Source organism: Macrobrachium nipponense, chromosome 3, assembly GCF_015104395.2.
Source record: "Macrobrachium nipponense isolate FS-2020 chromosome 3, ASM1510439v2, whole genome shotgun sequence".
Taxonomy (NCBI): domain Eukaryota; kingdom Metazoa; phylum Arthropoda; class Malacostraca; order Decapoda; family Palaemonidae; genus Macrobrachium; species Macrobrachium nipponense.
The window spans coordinates 91,403,902-91,429,267 of NC_087202.1; the positions used below are offsets into that span (position 1 = coordinate 91,403,902).

The 25,366-nt window shown below is 43.5% G+C and overlaps 1 protein-coding gene across 1 annotated transcript in view; it reads right to left on the minus strand.

Moving 5' to 3' along the window:
* LOC135221888 (large ribosomal subunit protein uL24-like) overlaps nucleotides 1-7,048 on the minus strand; it is a 19,482-nt gene extending 12,434 nt beyond the window's left edge. Inside the window, 1 exon segment of the mRNA XM_064259847.1 lies at nucleotides 6,901-7,048. The gene's annotated coding sequence lies outside the window, so the exon portion shown is untranslated.
* Nucleotides 7,049-25,366: the final 18,318 nt, after the last annotated feature.

Sequence of the window (25,366 nt, forward strand, 5' to 3'; positions counted from 1 at the left end):
AAAACATTTATTTCAAAATATAAGATAAATCATTTATTTCAAGATACTTCGAGAGGAGTATAGCAGTCACACTGTGCTGCCTGGATGGGCCACAACTCTTGACTGATGCTCATGGCAGTGAATTCAAGTACTATCTCCGGGAAGGTGGGCCCGCTTTGTTGCCGCTCGGTCATTTATGACTAGTGGCGATATAACGGCCACCTTCCTGAAAAAGCACTTGAATTCAGTACCATGAGCATCAGTCAAAAGTTGTGGCCCGTCCAGGCAGCACACTAAGACCTCTGCGCTCTTCTGGAAAGAAGCATTTTCTCCTAAATTACGATATAATGGCATACGGTAAACAATCAAATGGACTTCTGACAGCCACATTCCAGAAAAAGTACTTTTAACACGTCCTCTAACCCGGGACAGACTTTAATCATGAGCTGGCGTCCATCAAAGCACCTCGAGACCTCAACTTTCCTCTCAAAGTATGTTTTCTCCCAGGTCACAAATTAAAGCCATATTTTCCAATTAAACAAGGGGTTAATGAAAATGCATACAGGTACTATCCTACTTACAACCAAGTTTGGTTCCGACCCACTGGTTGTAAGTCGGAATGGATGTAAGTCGAACCTTAGAAAGTGGCCAACATACTGGGTATGGGTATACTATCAAACCTTTTGCTATATAAGTGCCTACTTAGTACTGTAATGTAATGTACATCATTATATCAATCTTTTACCATAATGTACTTCTACTAATACATTTTAATCATTTATGTAATAGTATATATTACATACAATCAGGCATTGAGTTACAATGGGGTTAGGTTCTTGCATGCATGTCAGAAGTCGATTCTTACGTAAATTGGTTTGCAATTCAGTACAGTTAATACCAAATGATGCTGCAGATAGGGCAGGGTAACTCAAACTGATGCTGCCTGAGTGATGAGAGTTCTCATGCCTGAGTTGATGAGAGTTTCTCATGCCTGAGTGATGAGAGTTCTCATGAGATGGCGCAGTGCCAAGTAACTCAATGGTCAACTGTCTGAAGTACGGTTGTAAGTACGAGTGGTCGTATGTCGAGTAGGTTGTAAGTCGGATAGTACCTGTAGTGGTATCTTACTTCAATGGCACTTTTGAAAATGTTATTTTCATGATAAAATAAATTTTTGAACATACTCACCTGGTAGTTATATATATAGCTTACGTCCCTGACGTCACGGCAGAATTTCAAAACTCGCGGCAATCGCCGATTGGGTAGTCAGGTGCACCACCTGTGCGCCCTCTACCCAGGTACGCAGAACCGTTCCAACTATTCCTCAGATCTTCCATGCCCATAGTCTCTAGAGGGGAGGAGGGTGGGAATTAAATTATATATAACTACCCGGTGAGTATGTTCAAAAATTTATTTTATCATGAAAATAACATTTTCAAACATCTAACTCACCTGGTAGTTATATATATAGCTGATTGACACCTTTGGTGGAGGGTCAGAGACAGCTATCATCATTGGAATTGACATAAGAGTTAATTAAAAACAAACTTACGGGTTCGTACCTGTTAAGGAAGCTGACTTCAATGATATCCTGCCTCATTATGTCTGCTTTCCTTATGAGATCCAGCGATCCACCCAGGGGGCTGAAGACCTCTTGGAGACTGTCAACCGGTCAAACCTCTATGTGACTAGACTCCCTACAATACCCTTGTTCCGGGCGCTACCAAGGAACAAGTTGACCACCTGACTAAGGATCAATGATTGTGGGAGACTGCGTCCAGTCTCCACAAACAACCATAAAATTCAATAGTTCCAAGGTAAGAAAAAGGGTATTGGGTTATGGGATTTCAGGGGTAGTCCCTTGTCCCACTACTGGATGAGCTGCTACGAACGGTCCCAGCGCATAGCAGTCTTCATACAGTTTGCACTTGCCCCAGATAGTGCGATGCAAACACTGATTTGCTTCTCCAAAAGGTTGCGTCCAGGATATTTTGAAGGGATCTATTCTGTTTAAAAGCTACAGGGGTTGCTACGGCCCTAACCTCATGAGTCTTCACTTTTCAGTAGCCTGAGATCCGCTGCATTACACGCTGAATGTGTTTCCTTGATTAAATGCCTTATAAAAAAGGATAGCGCATTCTTTGACATTTGCAGAGAGGGCTTTCTGACAGAACACCAAAGCCCCTCTGAATTGCCACGTAATTGCTTCGTTCTTTCCAGGTAATGCCTCAGGGCCCTTACCGGACAAAGAACTCTCTCTACTTCCTTACCTGTGAGATCCGACAGGTTTGGAATCTCGAACGATTTGGGCCAGGGCTGAGAAGGGCGTTCGTTTTTCGCTAGAAATCCCAGTTGTAGAGAGCAGATAGCATTGCCCTGTCTGAAACCTACAGCTTTGCTGAAGGCATGGGTTTCACTGACTCTTCGCTGTCACTAGACTAACTAAGAAGAGAGTTTTCATGGTGAGGTCCTTAAATGTTGTTTCTTGTAAAGGCTCGAACCTATCACTCACGAGAAACTTCAGGACTACGTCCAGATTCCATGCTCGAGGGGACTGTAGTCTCTCTTTAGTAGTGTCGAAGGATCTAAGAAAGTCTTGGAGATCTTTATATTAAGACACGTTTGAGTTCCTGTCATTGAAGACATCTGCGAACATGCTTATGTATCGCTTAATGGTCGAGGTTGTAACATTACGACTTCTCTTAAAGTCTGCAGCGAAGAGTTTCTCATTCTCCTATCCCATTGCAGCGAAGAATCTTCTTCTCGGCAATGGAGAGGACAGCGACACTCCATGGTGGGTGTCCATGGTATGGGTACTGGGACAATCTATTAGGATGAAGTAATGATTGTTCTGGAACAACCTACTAAGTCCACAGCGTAGACCGTAACTGACTCGGGCGCTCTGACAGCTGCCTACTGACTGCGTTCGGTAGACTAGGGAGGCAAGTTGTCGAAGCATCCGAGCAATTCACGTGATCTTTGCCTTTTCAAGGGTTATGCCGAGAGACCATACAAATTGTCTACTTGTTTGTCACTGATGCTGGACGGCGAGGTGGTGAATCTCTTAACGAGGTGATGATTCTCTTAAGGCATGTGCTCAATAGGCGAAAGTCAATTGCCTTCTAGAGCTGAGATTCAACTACCATTCTCATAGTAGTTGAATCTCAGCTAAGAAGAAAACAACACTCTGTTCCATTGAAGACGAAGGTGGAAAGTGAATGCAACCTACGTCTTCACACCCTTACAGCTATTTCATTGCTGTAAGGAGAGGGGTTGTAGTTGCAATGAAAGCGGGGCGGTTTCCAGTAATGAAAAACACAGGGAAGTACTACTTCTCATGTCATATGGAAGTAGAGCTAATTGCACCCCTCCAAATACGAGATATTTTGAAGACAAACTCAGATGTCTGAAGAAAACATTCCGCATTATCGCAATGCGATGCAGCGGAAGACTAGTAAAGACTTCTGTTACCGTGCGGTAAACATAGATGAAAAAGTCCAAATATATATCTCTGTTGAAAATTCTCGCAATATCCAAGGGGATGCAGATGTCATTCATGTATACGAGAATCCCCGTTAATCAGAGACCTAAGTCCGATATTGTTGGACAGAGAAAAGGTTCGATAGTCAATCATTGTATGGGAGAGAGACATAACCCGTCCGTGCATCTCGGAGAGCCAGCTGGTACTGGATTGTCTTTTGCAGTCCCCTACTCAAGTTAGTTCTTGCTCCCTCGCTATCCTGAGTTGCCAGGTAATCCATTCCTTCGTTCGGCTAGAATAATCGAGCGTTAAAAAAAGGATCTATATTATGCTCGAACAATTATATTTAAACGAAACGGATTTCGGTAAATACGGAGTCGCTTGTGTGAATAAACTTAACATTTCCTGTGATAAATCCGCACACCACTTGTACCCACAGACGCTGGGGCACTTTCATCACAACAATCGGAACACGGAAACTTACCAGCACGTTTGTTGGTAAACAACTGTTTTGGTAGAAGACGACGACAAAGCGTGCACTTGGATAATTTTTTAAAATAAATAGTAAAACATCAATATTTTACATATTTATGATGATTAATTTGAAAAGTATTCCTTATTGAAAAAGTAACTCAATTCTGACTCAAATTTAAATAATTATTTTTTGGAATTAAAACGTTTGTTTAAGTCCCGTGTTATGACATCACGACATCTTGGCTTTCGTACCTATTGTAAATAATTGCTTTATTCAACTTTCTTGCAGAACAGTTTACCAGTTATTCATGCAGATTATCAGCTATTCATGTAATTGTTATAATCGTAATGCGCATATATCTTTATTATTTACTTTTTGGATATATGAAGATGTTTTACTGCCGGATTATCGCCATAGTGTGACACAATAGTTTTCGGTCCCTGGGCCTCTGTTTTCGCACCATAAGAAATTAGCCTATGGGGCCGAACTTGCATGACCAGATTGTCGTTAAAAGAGGAAAGTTAGCATTGAGGGGCATATGTTTTGATTGAGAAAAATACAAATTTATTCAACAGCTAGCTTGTAAAAAATACTTGATTGACAACTAAGCAGCATACCTACTAAGGGCTTCAGAGACAGTGCAAGCACGTTTTTGGGCAATACCTATTTCTCTAACGAACACTCGTATCAGAACGAGATTTTACTATAGTGCATTACACAAAGTGCCGTAATTTATAAGAGTATCGTGAATCACTAATTGTAAAATATAACGACACTTGTCCTTGTACCAAGAGACAAAAACTCAATTATCCAGAAATGGATACGAACACGCGTAAAAAGCTCCACCTACCCTCCCCCCTAACCCGCCACCCCAGTCCTTCCTTCCTTCGCTTTCCTTTCTCTTTCTCTCTTTTGCCAATTGGTATGTTTTCGTGGAAATTGGTGAAATCAGTCTATGTATTGAAAGTATATATACATAAATATTAAAGCAATTTTATCATTATTGCATTACTATGACAACTAGAATTCATGGAAACCGTTTATAATAATGCATCAGCGTATGTGTGGAGCTCCACTAATGTGGCAACGATGATTTTGCCATTCTTAGCATGCAAACATTAAGGGTTACATTTATTTCTGGCATACAGTTATTAAAGAAAATCAAAATACTAATATAGACTTAAATCAATGAAAAGTGCCAGCAAAATCAAGAGCAAAAAAAAAAAATATATATATAATCCACTTATCAGTAGTCGTTCCTCTATGGTTTTCGGCAGCCAGATGTACGGCAAGGTTAGAAATAGTGGATTGTATCTACTTTAGAAATATCTGTAATTTTTCGGGGTAATTTGGTTGCAAAAAAGGGATAATATACATGACTTAAAATTAAAATTTTTAAATAACAAAGTAAAGTTGAACTAAATAACAAGTAAAATAAACAATTTAGGGAATAAACTTTGCAGTTTCCTCGTCTGCTGTTCGTAACTGTGTTTGTGGCACGCGCACTTAGGAACCAGGAACTTGTTTAAAGTGCAATGTGGAGTGAATTGAGACCAAAATGTGTATAATAACAATCAAATAAGCACTGTGGAGTTTCAGTTGTGATGGCAGTAAGGATAAAAACCACTGATTACAAGGTAAAAATGAATTCAGTTCAAACCATGACTACGGGAATAAAAAGTTCCATACTTTCACTAATATAGGCAACAAAATGTTGTTTTATTGTGCTGATTACAACTGCAATCTTGAGTAAGATCAATAACCGTTACATATTTACGCTAACATTGTTCAAATGAGTGCTGGGAAGGCTGGGAAAGATGGTGTTCGTCACTGATCAGAACCTGTACATCCACACGGTAGCCGCCATTTTGGATTTCAAAACTGCCTTGAAAATATATTTTACGAAGAGCATCACATGCTTATTTTAGTTCGTATGGGGCTTTCATATATCACATTATGTTGACGAAACTTCAATTTTTTTAATGGTATGCTTGGAGTTGTAATTGTATTCTTGTTTCACCATTTAAATATCAAGTGAATAAGACCTGTCCACCGTGATAAGGGTTGGTAGTCGCTGGTGTTTCCCCCTACTTCGTAAGGAGAGTAGAGGTCTTTAGCTCCATTTCTCACCAACAAGTCGCGACTGATGCCCATCCCCGGCGACAGGACGCGTTATAATGTACTCTATCGGAGGGTGGCATGCATTGGTAGACGTTAGCCTGCTGCATGCCATGCAGTGTTTTACCCTAAGACCCGGCCAGCGTGATGGTGGATCGTCCATGATTGTTTCCCCTAAGTATTATTTCGGAGGGTGGCCATCCATGACCGTAGGTGCTGGGCCAGTCCATGCGGTTGTTTACCCTACCCAAGGTTCCCTGGGTTAGTGGTGGTTTGGTTATTAGCCAAATTTTATCAACCCTTCCTAGGTGAAATGTCAAGTGTATTTATGAGGAGCCTGCCCAGGTCGCCGACTGGTGGGAATCAGGCATCGTAATTTTTACCAATTCCTACAGGTAGGCATAACACAACTCACATGGTTATGGGGCTATATGACTCCATAACCCCCTAGTATTCAGCACTCTACGGACCTATCCCGATCTGAGCCTTAAAAGATTTTGGCATACGCTTATTGGCACAAGTAGACTTCATATAGTAGCAATGGTATCCCATGTACGGGTATCTTAATATAAAACCTATACAATCCGACCATAATGCACAGGAATGGTGAATTCAGTCCGGGATCTGAACTAAAGAATATTCCCATCAACCAAAATTTCCTTCAGGAGGGTAGCAGCAAGCGTTAAGATAAGTTAGCTATTTAGGAGCTGTAAAGTCATTCAACCTTATCATGCTCCTGTATTTCCGAAAATAAGCAACAAAAACTTACTAAATAGAGTAACAACTAGTTTAAAAGTTCGACGATGAACTTGATATAAGAGGATAAACTACAGTCATGACAACTTACATGCTTCGAACAGCCGACCACAGTTGAGAAGAGATGTTTGGGAACGAGGCATTATGGGACTTATACAGTGTTACCAGATACTACATAACGATCAGCTGATTCATACCAGTGCCCATTATCAATGTTTCAACCTTAATAGTTGGCAACAATGTACCATGGTAAACAAAAGATTGAAATGCACATTTTAGTGATACTTCTCAAAATACAATTGTTACCAAATCCATTGTACAATTAAATGACACATATTTGACCTTTGTGCTCATATTTAGTTATATCTTTTAAACTGATAGCAAGTATATTTAATAAAGTTAAAATACGATATTTTGTTAGAGGGGCTCTGGGAGAAACATTTCTTCTATAGAACAAGATATATTTATTACGGTTTTTGCGAAGTAGAATACATTTATCTCATAATGGCATTCGCAAGTAGATCGTTCCTCTCTGCCTTTGTAAGTATTTCTTCAAAAGTGTACTTAATTTTGATTGGAGGTCAGTTACTTTGTGATGTTCGTGTAATTGTATCGTCTATCTGAACGTGAATAATTATTTAAAGTAGCGACAAGGGCAACTGTAAATTTTGGTGGGCTTCAAATTACGTAAAGCCTAGCCTTGGGTCTCCGGGCAATGTACGAACAGAGAGTAATAAGTGAAGATATTAACCCAGTGATTAGAGAGGAGGTGAAGAAATTATGGGAGAAAGAAAAACGTAAAAATAATCTTGTTATTTACAGCATTAAGGAATGCTTAGGTAGAAGGAAATAATGAAACTAGGCTTACTAGAAAGGACACAGAAACCTGTAGCAAGCTGTTCAAAGAGGAACTAGGGCTAAGGGACATTGAAATAGTAGAAGTAGCTAAGTAGATTAGGAAGAAATGATAGGATGCAGGCACCCAATAATAGGTAGTAGTACTACAGGGAACCAGGATAGAGACAGAGAACCTAGGCCAAGACCTATTTTATAGTTATGATGAAAAGTGAAAGGGAAAAATGGGCAGTACTAGGAAAAGCCAAGATTCGCAAGGGGAAACAAGAGGTAGGATACAACAGAATATTCATAGCACCAGACCTAACCTACAGAGAAAGAGAACAGGATAAGATATTGAGACAGGAACTCAAAGACAAGAAAGAAAGAAAGGGGGGAACAGGGATGGATGGTACATTAGGAAGGGCAAACTGATCAGAAATGAAAATTTTCAGAGTCTGGAGGGGACAATAGGAGAAATGTAATAAACGGAGATGAAAATAATACATTAACCAAGGAGCCAAAATCAAAATAAGTTGAAATACAGTTTAAAATATATATGATAAATATACAATGTTTAACTAGACAAAAGATAGTAGAAATTGAAAGTGTTATAGACAACGATAATAAGATATTTTGTTTAACTGAAACTCACCAGAAACTAGACAAGTTAGCATTAAGTAAAGGTATAAATAAAATAGAAAATATGAGGGAGATGAAAGACAAAAAAGGGGGAGGGTTAATGATGCTACCTATATAGAGACAGTGATAACACAGAGTTAAACAAGGTGGAGACTAGGTATTAGCAAAGACTTACTATATGCTAAATGCAAAATATACAATAATACTATCCATATTTTGTTGTTATACCTATCAGTAGGAAATACAGAGGAGGATAAAAATAGAGATAAAGCAATAAAACTAGAATGAAAAACAAACATTATGAAAAACATAAACGACCAAGAATCATTTTTGATTTTAGGAGATTTTAATGGCCATATAGGTTTCTTAGGCCACCAGAATACAGACAGAAACGGGGAAATAATATTAGAATGGATGAATGAACATAGGCTAATACTACTTAACGCAGAAGACAGATGCACTGGAGTATACACATGGGAGAGAATGGAGATGAAAAGTGTAATAGATTTTGCTTTAGTCAATGAGAAGTTATACAAACATTTTGAGGAGATGGTAATTGATGAAGACAAAAATGAATTTGATATCTCAGACCATAACCTAATTACCATTCACTTAACATTCAAAGGACAGAACAAGAATCTCAACAAGGGTAAATGGGAGGAAGTAAAATACTTCAAAACAGATGAAGACAACCTAAATGACTTTATTAAAAAACTAGAAGAGATCCTAATAGATAAAGACATTGACAGAATCACAGATATGGACTTATCAATAAAAGAAGTAGCAGAAGACAAGCTAGTGAGAACATATAGGAGAAAGATGCTAGTAGAGGAGAAAGTAGAAGAGCAACCCTGGTTCAGTGAAGAAATAAGAAAAGGTATCAAGGAAAGGAAGGAGCTGAATAGGAAGAAAAGGAATGAGAGAGATAATGTCGTAAAGGAAAGTCTAGAGAAGAAATATATACAAAAGAAAAAAGAAGTGCAGATATTAATAAGAGAAAAGATAACAATATATGAAAAGAAAATAACAGAAGAAATAAGAAGAAACAAAAACAAAGAGCTCTGGGAAAATATTGGTAAGTTAAGAAATAAGCAAAGAGCCAAAAAAGAAACTATACACTTATATAATGAACAGGGAAGCAAGCTAAATGAGGCTGAAACAAAGGATGAATTAGTGAATTATTGGAGAACCATTTACAGCAAACATGAAAATAAAATAAAGGAAATCTGGAACGAAGAGAAAAGGATGGAATATGAAAATGAATTAGCAGAAGAAGATGATATCATAAGAATTGGAGACTATAGATTCCCAGAAGTACTAAGAGAACACATGGACCTAGTGATGGAATGCAAAAGGAAGATAATCCCAATGCAGGAGCCTCTGATAACCAAGGAAAAAGTCATAGCTTGTCTAAGTAAGCTCAAAGCTAAAAAAGCTGCAGGCCCAGATGGAATCAAACCAGAGCTTTACAAAGCATTAATGAAGAGCAAAACCTGTATAGAAGTACTAGTTAGGTGTTACAACAAAGAACTAGAAATCAAAGAAAAGCCTGAATCTTGGAAGAAATCTAGAACAAAAATGATTGAAAAGAAAAGGAAACCAAGGGCTAAGGATTTAAGGCCTATAGCTTTACTAAACATATCATACAAAGTATTCATGATGCTGATAAAAGACGAAATAGAAGCACACCTCAGACTGAATGAACAAGATCACGAATGCCAAGCAGGATTCACAGGAGGGAGTAGGATAGAAGATAACATCCTTACACTACAATATGGTGTAGAAGAGAGATACAGGAATAAAAAACCATTAATAGTAATAGCTATCGATTACAGTAAAGCATTTGACTCAGTAAAACGAGAAGTCATGATCGAAGTCATGAAACAGTTCAAAATACATCCAAAAATCATAGAGGCAGTAGCTAATATATATGAAAGGGATAGCACAATAATAGACCTAGGGGAGGGAGTTGAACAGGAAATGGGAATTACTAGTGGGATTAGGCAAGGTTGCACAGGTTCTACTTCACTTTTCAAACTAATGACATATTTAATAATTAAGAAAATGGAGGAGGAAGGGACAGGATTTGAAAATGAACTAGCAAAGATAGGGACACTTTTCTTCACCGACGACGGATTAGTTTTAGCAAGTAACATAGAAGATGCAAGAATAAACATAAAGATTTTAATAGATATAGGAAACAAATGTGGGCTTGAAATAAATAAAGAGAAAAGCAGCATCATTATTTTCAATATGAAGGATAAACCAGAAGAGATAGAGAACATAAAAGTGAGGGAGAACATAAAATATTTAGGAATAAAGATAAATGATTCTAGAAATCTGTTTAAGCTACAGAAAAAAGAAATGTTGAATAAAGCACAGAAGTTAGCCAACCTAACCTACTCCGTGATAGACAAAAGCTGCAATAAAGTTCTAATAGGTAAAACATTCTGGAAAAACATAGCTCTACCATCAGTCTTATATGGAACCAATGTGGTTAATCTAACAGACACAGAAATAGAAAAATTACAAAGAATAGAGAATGGGGTATATAGGAAAATATTAGGAGCCTGTAGAAGTACAGTAGTAGCCACATTAAGGGGTGAGATAGGAGCATCTTCAATGAAAAGTAGAATTATGAGTGGGAAGATAAGCTATGTAAATAATACTTTGAATGGACGGAAAGAGATACTGAAGAAAATAATTACAGATATGCAAGAAAAAGGAAGAAAATGGTGGAAAACAGTGGAAAAGTATATGCAAGAAGTTAAAATAAATGTAAGAAAATTGGAAGGAATGTCCAGAACAGACATAAAGGACAAAACCAGAATATGGGACACAGAGAGGTGGAAAGAAGATTTGGAAAATAAAGTGTCAGTGAATATATATAAAATGTGGAAAAGAGAAATAAAAGATAAAGAAATTTATGATAATTCTACTGGTTCAGTACTTCTCTTCAAAGCCAGAACCAACTCACTTAATTGAAATATAGCAAAAAGGCACCAGAATGAGAACACCTGTTGTCCTTTTTGCCATAATACAGCAGAAGACATATTTCATTTCCTTTTATATTGCGGTACTTATAGAGAAGAACGTGTTAAAGCAACAGGGCTACAACAACCCTATGAAGAGAAGGAAAGTGACGTAGTGGGAAAATTTCTATTTTCAGGTAACAACGAAATAAGAAAAGAAACCATAAACTTGATGTGGAAAAAAAAAAGAGAGAAAAAAAAGGAAAGAGATAAACAAATAAAAAAAAAAAAACACTCAAGATTAAGAGGCGCCGTTGCAAAGGCATTGCCTCGACCCATAACTACTACTACTACTACGTTATGTTACTTACTACCTAGGTATTAAGCCTATTATGTAATATGGATTTTTCCCTCCCGGCTAACTAACTAAAATACTAGGGTAAAAAACCGCATGGTACAGGGGTGGACCATGTACGATCAATGTGTACAACCCCAAGAAAAGTACATTATAACGCGTCCTGACACCAGAGTAGAGGTCTTTAGCTCCGTTTCTCACCAACAAGAAGTCGCGTCTGATGCCCATCTCCGATGTCAGGACGCGTTATAATGTACTTTTTTTGGGGTTGTACACACTGATCGTACATGGTCCACCCCTGTACCATGCGGTTATTTACCCTAATAGGAAACGTTAAATTCCAAAGAAATACCCAACTTAGATTAGGTAGTAGGCTAGCTAGTAGGTAGGTAAGGTACTACTAGGCTAGTTATTAGGGTAAACAACAGAGTGGACTGACCAACTCACCGACTACTGCGGTCTTGGCCACCTTGCAAAAAGTACTTTAACACGTCCTGACACCGGAGATGGTCATACAGTCATGACTTGTTTGTGGTGATAACAGGAGCTCAAGTTGTTGGTGGTGATAACAGGAGCTCAAGACCTCTACTCTCCTTTTGAAGTAAGTATTTTCTCCAAAGTTAGAAATTAAGGCCATATCTTAAGATTTAAACAGAGGGTAATGAAAAGGGTGGCCAACACAGTGCCCACAACCCCAAAACACTTTCGAAATTTTTACTTACAACTCCAAATATTTCGAAGGTATTTCTACAGAAGCATTCTACTTGGACTGAAAGGAACGTAACCGCAGATATGACATCCACCTAGGGATTGGGGTGTCCAATGTATTTCGGGAGAGCACCCGACCCACCACGTCTGCGTCTCCTAGAAGCGCTGCTTATCCTTGAGCAAAAGCCTCCCCTTAATACCACCCAAGAAGCGTTCCTGATACCGATGTGTGTGAGGAGGACCACACCCCTCCCCCCCAACGAAAGTACCAGCGCGCATGAAACAAACACCGGACATGAGAATAATATCAGGGGTGACGTCACTCCGGTAGAAGCCAATCAAGAGGCTCCCGGTGATACCCCCCACCTGAGAAGGTCTGCAAGACTCGTAAATGCCCGCCGTATGAGTCACCTTCCCAGGAACCAATGAAAACCCTACCTGCCAGAGATGTGCTCTGACCGTACTCAAGAGCTCGCAACACCATGATATAAAGGTGGGTACACACGTGCGAACCGAACCTTGTATTGTAACCGATTCTTGTAACAAAAACGCAACTGTGGACGGTTCCTCGAACCCGAACCCCAAACCCGCGAGGTTCGAGGCTCCGTTCGCCCTCCGTCCCGGCAATTGTCGGTTTTTGGGCCCTGAATCAAAGGGAGGTCCCTTTGAACGTTACACCATGTGTGGACGGGACCTGTATTACACGCGTAACAACAGAGGTTGCTGAACTTGTTAACACCGACTATGAACAAGGCCGTCCATAGTAGAGTCCCTTGTTTTGGTCAGTCAGTACGTATATGTCTACCATGGCTGATTGAAGTGACGAAGAGGTCCTTCAATTTATTAGTTATTACGAAGAACAGACTTTACTGTGGCCAGAAACTTCTTGGAATCTCATGTCAGCGAGTAATTCCCGACCACTGTATTCTACCCTTCTAGTATATAACCTTGATTGCCACCATCTTCTTTTATTTAGCTTCATCTTCGTTAAATAATGTATATAAATATACGCGGCAGCTGCTACTTTCATGGTGGCCATCGTCGGTAAACAACCCGGACAGAGACAGACTGATGATCGCAGTGGATTGAAATGAAGTTACGTGCTTAACGTGGTTACGGTTCGTCCTCAACATTTTGACACCTTGTAACTGTATATGCGTAACTCAGTTACACATACAAGGTTCGGCTCTCACGTGTGTACCCATCTTAAGGAGATTGACTCACCACTGGAATTCAGTCCCTCAGCGGTTATCGCTTGATAATGTCCTGTGGATCAGGAGGAAACGTCACGTTGGAGAGAGAGAGAGAGAGAGAGAGAGAGAGAGAGAGAGAGAGAGAGAGAGAGAGAGAGAGAGAATTGTATAAGTAATAATAAATCAAATGACTCAACCGAATTTTACCATGCCCTTTGGTGCGTTACTCGCCAGTCTAAGCAACAACGAGAAAGCCGTCATCAGAAAGATAGAAAAGACTCTTTACAAGATTAATAGTGCTGAAGCAGCAGTCATTTTGTTCATGAGACTTACCTGTCAGATATATATATATAGCTGTATTCTCCGAAGTCCGACAGAATTTCATAACTTACGACACACGCAGTGGGAGGCCAGGTGATTAGTACCTATTCCCACTGCTGGGAGGCGGGTATCAGGAACCATTCCCATTTTCTATTCAGATTTTCTCTGTCGCCAGTATTGTCAACACCTGTTTTCAGTACCTCCGTCGTTGGATTTTGTAAACTTTCATTGCCACTTAAGTATTCTGATTGCCTTTGGGTTTTTGACTTGGATTTGTGGCTATGCATACGCTATTGTGGACTGTTTTGGATTTTGCTTTGACTTTTCTTGGATATGATGTCTGGTTGTAGTTCTGCTAGTTTCAGAGTGTGTTGTGTGGAAGAGTAAGGTGAGGCTACCGAAAGCTTCGGTAGACCCTCACACGGTATGCACGAGGTGTAGGGGGCATGTATGTTTGATAAATGATCGGTGTAAGGAGTGTGAGAGTTTGCCTGATTCCAGTTGGAAGACGTATGATTCCTATGTACGTAAGTTAGAGCGTGACAGGATCAGGAGATCTTCCTCCAGGAGTGTGTCAGCGAGCAGAAGTCAGGGTAGTGATTTTTCACCTGCTAACCCTCCTGTAAACTTTGTTATCCCTAACCCTGTAGTGTTGCCTTTGGGCCCTGAGGTTGTGTCTGCGGAAGGTAATGCCCTTTCTGTGATTATGGATTCCATCCGTAACATGAAATCTAAAGTACTCGCTCTACAAAGTGGTATTGTGAAGTGCAGTGATGGTGTTAGTGCCCCTATAATGCCTCTAGGCCTGGACCTCTGTCGGACTCCCAGGACTCAGGGAGTGGGCAAGTTGAAAGCCGAAGGAGGGTTACGGGGGCTCCCCACCGATCTGGCGTCCCTTCGGCAGGTCCTGATGACGCTTCCCAGGCTGCCAAGGATCGTGCTCGTGCACGGATCCTTAAGGATTGCTTGTCGTCCTCCGAAGCGTCCTCCCCGCGCAAGGGATGAAGCTCTCAGAAGGACTCTCGCCCTCTTAAGAGAAGCTTCAGAGAGGAGGACGCTTCACGTCCTCTTTCTCGAGATGCGTTTCGGTCGTCACCTGAAAGTTTTGACGCTTTCCCGCCGCAGAAGAGGACCAGGATGTCATCGGAGGATGACGCTGTTGAGCGCCCCAGTCGCTCCAGGGAAAGAGCTGTCGCTTTTCCTGTGAGAAGGAAGAAGGCGTCCCCTCGCCCCTCGTCTTCCCACAGGATCAGCCCTTCCCCTGAGAAGGAGTCTTCTCCTACGAAGAGGATTCTCTTTGGTATGCAGCAGCAGTTGGCCTTGTTTATCGCCAAGAGGGAGGCAGAGCCACGTCGTTGCAGGAAGGACTCTAGACTGCCTATCAAGAGGTCCAAGCAGTCCCCCTCTCCTTCTCCTCGTTCGTCTCCCTCTTCTGCTTCGTCGCCCTCTAGATCTCGTCTGCCACCTCAGCGCTCGTCTAGAGGTTTCGATGAGTGTCACCCCAGACACTCGCTAGACCGTAAGGCTCTTTAAGGATGCCTGGCCTTGTTCTGCAAGTACTTCTTCGAAGGGGAGGTCCCTTTTGCGTGCTGGGCCTCAAGGTCTTAGAACTTCTCGCACGTTAAAGGACTCTTTTGTTTCTCCCATGGAAGAGGGAGAGTTATCGAGTTCGTCGGAGCCTGCGGATGAAGAGCAGCCTTCTACTTCGTCGTCTTCGGACTACCAAGTTTTGGCCCGCCTTCTGAGGAACTTGTTTGGAGACAAGTTCCAACCCTCTGCCCCTCGCTCTCCTCCTTCGCAGTTAGATTCATCGAAGATGAGGAAAACGCCAGGCTTTGTCAAGATGTCCACGTCCCTTTCTACGAAGAGAGCCTTCAAGAGAGTCCACGATTGGATGGATTCCAGAAAGGCCCAAGGCAAGACTTCTTTTGCCCTGCCCCCATCGAGGTTGAGTGGTAAGGCGGGCATTTGGTATGAGACGGGAGAGGAGGTTGGTTTGAGAGTTCCTTCCTCTTCCCAGGGAGACTTTGCCAGCCTTGTGGACGTTCCAAGGAGGTCTCTCCTTTCTTCTGCGAAGGTGTCGTGGACACTTTCGGAGCTAGATCATTTATCTGAAAGGGCTGTTTAGAACAATGGAGGTCTTCAACTTTCTGGACTGGTGTTTGGGAGCCCTGGACTTGCAGCCTTGGAGTCCTGACTCGATTTCTCTTGAAGAGCTGTCCAGCGTTTTGGCGTGTATGGATAAGGCCGTCAGGGATGGTTCGGATGAACTGGCTTCCCACTTTTGTACGGGGCTTCTGAAGAAGAGGGCCTTGTACTGTAACTTCACAGTGAAGTCAGTTTCTCCATCTCAGAGGGCAGAGTTGCTGTTCGCCCCTCTGTCGAGCCATCTGTTCCCTCAGTCTATGGTTAAGGATCTCGCCGTCTGTCTGCAGGAAAAGGCTACTCAAGACCTCCTGGCCCAGTCGTCCAGCAGCCCCTTCTACTACTCCACTTGTACAGGCTTCCAAGAAGCAGAAGCCCTTTCGCGGAGGAGCTTCCTCGAGATCGTCTCCTCGAGGAAGAGGTCTTCCTAGAGGCAGAGCCCCTTCCAAGCTCAGGGTTAAGAAATGACGCGTCGGACCTTCAGACACCGGTTGGAGCCAGGCTTCTTTCCTTTGCAAAAGCCTGGAGAGCGAGAGGGACGGACAGCTGGTCCCTCGAAGTCATCGAAAAGGGATACAAGATCCCATTCCTCGAACCACCTCTGTTGTGCATGACGCCCAGGGATTTGTCGCCCTCCTACCATCAAGAGAAGTAGCAGATTCTATTCGATCTGCTCGAGAAGAGAGCTGTGGAACAGGTCCTAGATTTAGAATCCCCAGGTTTCTACAACAGGTGTTTCCTGGTGCCGAAGCAGTCGGGGGGATGGAGACCTGTCCTGGACGTCAGCAGGCTGAACCATTTTGTAAAGAAAGAAAAATTAAAGATGGAAACGTCTCAGTCGGTTCTAGGAGCCTTAAGACCAGGCGACTGGATGGTTTCGTTAGACCTCCAAGACGCCTACTTTCACGTCCCTATCCATCCTCAGTCAAAGAAGTACCTGAGGTTTGTCCTGAAGGGGCAGGTCTTTCAATTCAGGGCTCTCTGCTTCGGGCTAAGCACAGTACCGATGATTTTCACGGTTCTGATGAGGAATGTGGCGAGATGGCTTCACCTTTCAAGAATAAGAGTCTCGCTTTACCTGGACGATTGGCTCATTCGAGCATCGTCAGAGTCGAGGTGTCTGGAGGACCTTCATACGATGCTAAAATTGACAAAGTCCCTAGGACTTCTTGTGAACTTCTAAAAGTCCCATCTGATCCCTACTCAGTCCATCGAGCTTTTCCGTCCCAGGAACGACAGCAGCACTGCTTTGACAAAGTTTCAGCCTTCTTGGGGAAGGAAACGTGCTCGGTGAGGGAATGGATGAGTCTGCTGGGGACCATTTCCTCGCTGGAGAAGTTTGTTTCCCTGGGAAGACTGCAGCTCAGACCTCTCAAGTTTTTCTTTGCGGAGAACTGGGAGAACAAGGAGGATCTGGAAGTGACTCTCAGGATCTCTCAGTTTGTCAAGAATCACCTAAGGTGGTGGCACGACCCCGCAAAGCTAGCAGAAGGTGTTTCTCTCAGCCTTCAGAGCCCAGACCTAGTGTTGTTTTCCGACGCGTCCACGGCGGGTTGGGGAGCAACACTGGGGGGGGAAGAAGTGTCAGGCACCTGGAGAGGGGAACAGGTGTCCTGGCACATAAATCTCAAAGAATTGGGGGCAATTCGTTTGGCTCTCCAATTCTTCGAGGATCAGGTTTCAGGCAGAGTAGTCCAGATCAACTCGGACAATACCACAGCTCTGGCGTACCTCAAGAAACACGGAGGAACACACTCTCAGTCCCTGTTTGGCCTAGCAAGAGAGATCCTGCTGTGGGCCCAGGCACGGAACGTAACGATTCTCACGAGATTCATTGCAGGAGTGGAGAACGTCCGTGCAGATCTACTCAGTCGGCGACAACAACTGCTTCCGACCGAATGGACCCTTCACCAAGAGGTATGTCACGAGTTGGGGAGGTTATGGTGACGTCCCTTGGTGGATCTTTTTGCAACGTCGAGGACGGAGAGGCTTCCTCTATACTGCTCCCCTGTTCTCGATCCAGGAGCAGTAGCGGTAGACGCCCTCCTCTGGGATTGGACGGGGTTGGACGTTTATGCCTTTCCCCTGTTCAAGATCTTGGGAGAGGTAATCAGGAAATTTGCGGTGTCAGAAGGAGCAAGAATGACATTGATCGCCCCGTTTTGGCCTTCGAGAGATTGGTTCACGGAGGTCATGACCTTAGTGGACTTCCCAAGGACTCTGCCTTGGAGAGTCGATCTACTCAGACAGCCCCACTTCGAGAGGTACCACAAGAACCTCCCCGCTCTGAGTCTATCTGCCTTCAGACTATCGAAAAGTTGGCCAGAGCGAGAGGTTTTTCAAGATCAGGGGCAAGTGCTATTGCCAGAGCAAGAAGAGCTTCCTCTAGCATGGTGTACCAATCGAAGTGGGCTGTTTTCAGGAGATGGTGCAGGAAAAAGGGCATTTCCTCAACTACGACCTCTGTGAATCAGATAGCCGACTTCCTTTTTTATCTGAGGAAGGAAGAAAAGCTGGCAGTCCCAACTATTAAAGGATATAGGAGCATGTTGTCACCAGGTCCCTTTAGACATAGAGGGGGGTTTGGAATCTAAGCGAACAACAAAAGACTTCACGATCTTTTAAGGTCTTTTGAAACCTCCAAAGTGGCTCAGCCAAAGCTGCCTTCCTGGAACTTGGACGTAGTTTTGAAGTTCCTAATGTCTAGTCCATTCGAACCTCTCCATGCTGCGACATTGAAGAATGTGACCAGAAAGGCTTATTTTCCTAACCGCTCTGGCTACGGCGAAGAGAGTTAGTGAGGTTCAAGCCATCAGCAAACATACAGGTTTTAAAGGAAATAATGCTCTTTGTTCCTTAAGCCCTACGTTTTTAGCCAAGAATGAAAACCCGTCTAACCCTTGGCCCAAGAGCTTTGAAATCAAGGGTATGGCAGAAGTTCTTGGACAAGAGCCAGAGAGTCCTGTGCCCTGTCAGGGTTCTCAAGTTTTTTCTAGATAAAACAAAAAGTCGAGGTCCTTCATACAATCTGTGGTGTTCGGTTAAGAGGCCAGACTTGCCTATGTCAAAGAACGCACTGGCGTTCTTCTTAAGGAATACCATCAAGGAGGCTCATACGAACTGTCTTGACGGTGATCTTAAACTGTTAAAAGTAAATGCTCACGAGGTGAGGGCGATTGCAACCTCGGTGGCATTTCAGAAGAATATGGCACTCAGTGACATCCTGGGCGCCACCTTTTGGCGAAGCAACTCAGTGTTCGCTTCACACTACCTGAGGGATGTGAAAACAACATATGAGAACTGCTGTCCGCTAGGGCCATACGTTTCCGCAGATGGTACAATTTTGGGGGCAGGAAGTAGCACTCATCCTATCCTTTAGAAAACGGTTAGGAAGTGTTTTTTAATTTTATTGTGTTTTTATGGTTGTTGGGTCGCCCGCCAGAGGCGAACTTCCCAGTCATTAGCTTAAGTTATGCTATCTTAACTTATGTTAGGCTTGGTCAGGTGGTGGTTTTGCTTCGTTGCCCTCATAGTATGGTCAATATGGTCTAGTCGCATTGTGGTCACGCCCCCGTTGACAGATCATCTAGAACTCACCAACTATACAGGTCACTACCTTGCTGGAGAGACTAGTAAAGCAGAAGCGGACTTGGGTGACAGTAATCACGAAGTCAGCTATGCTAACAGGTAAGGAACCAAGGTGTCAATCATCTGCATGTAATTTGTTTCCTAGATCCTATTCTGTCTCTTCCCACCTCCAATGGTGGGATTCAGCTATATATATATATATTAATAAACATTACCTTAATATAATTTATCTAGCCCTAAATCCCAAAAACCGCCCCAAAATTTACCACATTGGCAGCCCTGTTACCTCCTATTCTGTCCGCCAGTTGGCAACACTGTCGTTGACAGATACAAAAACCTTCCCTCAAATCAGTTGTTAACGAGCGCCCGTGTTGTTTACATCACGGCCGCTCTTTATAAATTTCCTTAAACATTTTTGTGCCTTTAAAGCTTTCATTATTTGTTAAATGAGACTTTATGTGAATTACCACTCACGCATTACATCACGAAATAGTGAATTAACTTTGATTTCTGTTGTGGTTCTTATCTTAAATTACGAACTTTTGCGCGACCCGGAACTACTGACCTGTCCTAATTCTACAATGGATTGCCAAGAAATTACGATGCTTCCTTCTGCCAGCAACATCAGGAATTGCCCGGTTTGTGGGACAAGGATGAGTAAACAGGGAGTATGAACCCCATGACATTTGTAGCTCTTGTCGTGGACAGGTTTGTGACTTGACTTTCTCGTTGTGACGTATGTAAGCCCTGGTCTGATGAGGATATGACTGCTTATATGAAACGCCAAACAATCTTGCAGCGTAAAAGATCGGTTAAGGAGAAAAAGAAATCGATTGCTAGAACTGTATCTAACGAATTCTTTGACTTGGCGCTCTTGGTTCTGGCTCTTCGGTTTCGGTATCGTACGACTCCGATTCCGAATTAATTGATGCTTTGCCCCCTGTACAACCGGTAATTAGTGAAGTTATTTCTGATGTAGATTCAAAGATTTTGGCAATGGAAACTACCTGGAAACAGAATTTTAAGAAATTACAGCTTAGTCTAGATAGAGATATTTCAGCTAAGTTTAACAATCTGTCAGAGAATTTTCAAGAAGCCTTTACTAGAATGTCTAACACTCTTTTAGATTCATTTTCAGCTCCTCGTCAGGTACCTGTCGACAGCACCATGGGTAACGGTGCGACAGATACCCCGGCTTGTGAACCCCGTCGTGGCGAAGGCCTAGGGGGGATCCGGTCCGGGCAGGTGCCTAACGAATCTTTACCCAACGTGTCCCCTGTTAGTCCCGTAACAGTGCCAAAGGGCGCTTATTTAGGAGAAGGGGGGAGGGATATTAGTGTCAGACCTAAGATAGCTAGTCGTCAGGATTTTACTTCAGGGGAAGTTTCTAAGTTAGGATCTGACGATGATGATGATGATGACGTAGATTCGTGTGATATTGATGTTTCCTCGAATGGATGTCATGATGTAGAATTCAAGAAACTTTTTGATTTAATTTTGAGTTTTCTTCCTCAGGCGAGGCCTAAAGAGCAGAAGCAGCCTCCGCCTCGTTGTATTACAGAAGGGATTTTTCTTGACGGTCCTTCCCGGTCACGGGAATTTTTACGTTTTCCCTTTGCCCAGAGGTTCGCGAGAGTGAGGGCGGACGTTGCCGCTAAACTTTCGAAGGTGATCGGGGAAGGGAAGAGGAAGCTCTCTTCTCTTCTACGACACCGGAGAGGAGTTTACCAGGTGGCAGATGATTCTTCATTCTCTCGACCCCCCAAGCCAAATCCTGATTTTGTCCGACTTTCAAGTCAACCCTTGCCTTCTAAGGCTTCGGTCTCTGTCTCAATTGAAGATTTTATTGCTATGGAGTCTGTTATGAGCTCCTTACAAGAAGCTCAATCCTTCAATATGTGGGTCCTCGGAGGGCTTTTAATGTATATCAAGGACTCCGGGTTTGTTCCTCCTGATGCTCCTCTTTTTGAGAAATTCTGCTCATCCATTTCAATCGCTTCTGTACATCAGAACGAGCTTGCTGCTTCAATGCAGGCCTTTCTTGTTTCTCTAAGGCGTAACCTGTATTTGTCGCAGTTACCCTCCTCTGTATCGGAGATTCAGAGAACCCGTCTGTTGTCCTCTTCTCCTTTTGGCGATTTCCTTTTCGATATTTCTGTGCTTTCTGAGGTTTTGAAGGAACATCAAGGTGATGCCTCTTCCCAAGCTCACTGGGCCTTATCAAGAGCTTTTTCCTCTGGTCTTCCTCCCGTTCCTTCAAGGAGTAAGCATAAGTTTAGGACCAGATCTGTACCTTCTGCTCCAGCCCACCAACCTCCTTGCTGGCTCTTTTTTTCCAGAGTACATCTCAGGTTGCTGGTGCCTCCACTTCATTCTCTGGTGTTCACCCTTTGAAACGCGGGAGAGGTTCTTGGCGTGGCTCTAAGGGCAGAGAAAGAGCTCAACCTCATGGAGGACCTTCTTCTTCTTCTTCTTCCTTGTCTCTGCATAAGAATTTTCGGAAGTAGGAGTCATCACCTCGCCTGGAGACCGCAGTAGGAGCTTGTCTCTCCCGCCATTGGTCAGCTTGGCAGGGGAGAGCGGTGGATGCTTGGGTGGTGGAGGTCCTGAAGGAAGGTTACGAGATCCCTTTTGTTTCCAGACCTCCACTTTCCAATCGTCCTCTCGAGTTCAGCAAGTTATTCCCCTCACTCAATCAGGGGTCAAGCCTTGGAGAAGGAGCTTTCTACCCTCTTGGAGAAGGATGCCATAGAGCGAGCTCCTCCTTCTCCCGGGTTTTACTCTCGGATGTTTGTAGTTCTAAAGGCCTCGGGTGCCTGGCGCCCCATCATAGATCTTTCGGTTTTGAACAAGTTCATTCTAAAGTCCAAGTTCGGGATGGAGACGGTCCAGACTGTTCTTTCATCCGTCAGGAGGGGGGACTGGATGATTTCCATCGATCTGCAGGATGCTTATCTGCAAATCCCCATCCATCCAAGAAGCAGACCTTCCCTTCGGTTTTTCACGGACTCGGGAGCTTTCCAGTTCAGACCCTTTGTTTCGGCCTCACCACTGCTCCACAGGTCTTTTCTCGGGTGATGGCTCCTGTTTCAGCTATTCTGCATCAGTTAAATGTAAGGATGCTTCGGTATCTGGACGATTGGCTAGTCCAGGCCGAATCTCTAGAGAAATGTCTCCGGTCGAGGGAGATAGTTCTGTCTCTTTGTGTCGAGTTGGGCATTCGTGTCAACTTCGACAAGTCCAATCTAATCCCTTGCCAGATCATGACTTATCTGGGGATTGTTTTGAATTCCCAGATTTTGAGGGCTTCTCCCGCTCAGAAACGGATAGACAAGCTTTTGAGTCTGATCGAAGAATTTTTGTCCTCCGTAACGCAGACAGTTTCTCTTTGGAGGTCTCTCCTGGGCCATTTGTCATCCCTCATCCAACTGGTTCCCGGAGGTCGTCTCAGAATGAGGTCCCTTCAGTCGACACTTCGCCAGTCATGGGATTTCGTGTCCGAGGACACGATAGCCGCCTCTTCTCCACAATGTCGGAAGGATCTCCGTTGGTGGATGCAAGTTCACCGCCTCAAGTCAGGGACATCTCTTCTTTCGGTTCCTCCGGACCTAATGTTTTGGTCAGACGCCTCGGATCAAGGTTGGGGCGCACACCTGGGCTCCGAAGCCGCTTCGGGCCTTTGGTTAGAGGAGGAGAGGATCATGTCAATAAATTGGAGGGAACTGAGGGCAGTGTACCTAGGCCTTCTTTCATTTCAGGAACAACTGTTGGAGTCGGTTGTCGCGATCTTTGTCGACAACACCACAGCAGTCTCGTACTTGAGAAACCAAGGCGGCACACAGTCGGATCTTCTCACTCAAGAAGCCCAATCAATCCTGTGTTGGGCAGAAGACAGAAGGATTACGTTGGTCCCTCAGTTTATCCTGGGCCATCACAAACGTCTTAGCATACACCTTGTCGAGACCGAACGAAGTTCAAGGGTCGAGTGGACACTTTGCCAGGAAGTCTTCGACAGCCTCAGGAAGAAATGGCCTGTCACAGTCGATCTGTTTGCCACCCCACTGAATTTTCGGTGCCAGATATTCTTCGCCCCTTACCAGACTCCTCAGAGTGCCGGGACAGACTCTTTTGCAGGACTGGGAGGGACTTCAAGCCTATGCTTTTCCTCCGTGCTCTCTGGTGAGGTCAGTCCTCAACAAACTGAGGGCAACCAAGCGTCTGGATCTCACCTTGATCGCCCCCTTCTGGCCACAAAGGAAGGAGTGGTTTCCCGACCTTCTGGAAGCACTGGTGGAACCCCCCATTCGCCTGCCAGAGAGACCAGATCTCAAACAACCCCATTTTCATCGGATTCCATCAGAGGCTCCACATGCTTCATCTTCATGCCTGGAGACTGTCAGGAGGTTCTCCAAGCATGAAGGGTTCTCCTCCAGAGTGGCGCGACAGTTGGCTCTTGCCAGACTGCAATCAACCAGAGTAAATTATCAGGCTAAATGGTCGGTTTACAGACGTTGGTGTAAGTCTCAAGGACATTCAATTTCTAGACCTTCCTTACCGAAAGTAGCGGAGTTTTTAGTTCATTTACATCATGACAGGGCCCTGTCACCTTCGTGCATTAAGGGTTATAGGTCTATGCTTTCCTATGTTTTTAAGGCAAGGCTCCCTGAGATCTCTTCATCTTATGTCATTAGAGATTTACTTCGATCTTTTTCCCTATCTCAACCCAGGCCGCAGTGTTCGCCTCCGACATGGGACGTTAACAAAGTCCTTCGAGCCTTAAGGTTCCCTCCGTTTGAGCCTCTGAATTCTGCCAAATTTAGGGACCTCTCTTCTAAGACACTCTTCCTTGTCTCACTGGCTACAGCCAAGAGGGTGGGTGAACTGCAAGCACTCTCTTTTTCTGGTTGCCAGATCTGGACAAGACATGATTTTGTCATACCTTCCTGAATTTTGTCGCAAAGACTGAATCGTCTGATAATCCCATTCCCAGGTCGTTTCGTACTGAAGTCGCTGGTCGACTTTGTTGGTAATTTAAATGAGGAATTAGTTCTTTGCCCTGTTAGGGCGCTTCTCATGTTATTACGCCGCACGAAGGACATTCAGGGTCGTCCCCGTCATCTGTTTGTTTCACCCCGAAATGTCAAGAGACCTATTTCAAAGAATGGTGTATCCTTTTTTCTCAGAGATCTGATCGTTAAAACTGGTGGTTTGGCTGCTGGGGAAGACCAGATGCCGAGAGCACACAGTATTAGAGCAGTTGCTACATCAGTAGCTTTTATGAAGAACGTCTCAGTCGCCAAGGTGCTTGAGGCGGCGACTTGGCGTTCTAATTCTGTTTTTGCCTCTTTTTACTTGAGGGATATTTCTCTAGTTCTAGGCGACCTTCGTTCTTTGGGCCCGTTGGTGATGGCAGGACAGGTCGTCAGACAGGAGAATTAGGTAGTCTTCCTGTTTTACGTTTGGTTGCTACCTGTATATTATTCATTAATTTTTGTTTTGTTGTATATATTTTTTGTTTTTTGTATTATAACCCATGGCAGTTTTTGACGTAGTTATAATGGGAATTAGGCAGTTTTGTATTTAGGTGTTTGTTGATGACAAGGACTGACTGCTTGGCAACTCATGCTGCTTCCATTGTCAGTGTGAAATGGTTCCAGCCACTGGGTTGTCGGCACTGGCGACTACGCTTCTCCAGAGTCGATGCTGACTAGGACTAGCCACTGTTCGCTTGTCCTGACGACTCCTGCTTCAAGCCCCCACTGTTCCGGACAGGGAATTATTCGATGGATCGTCGGCTGC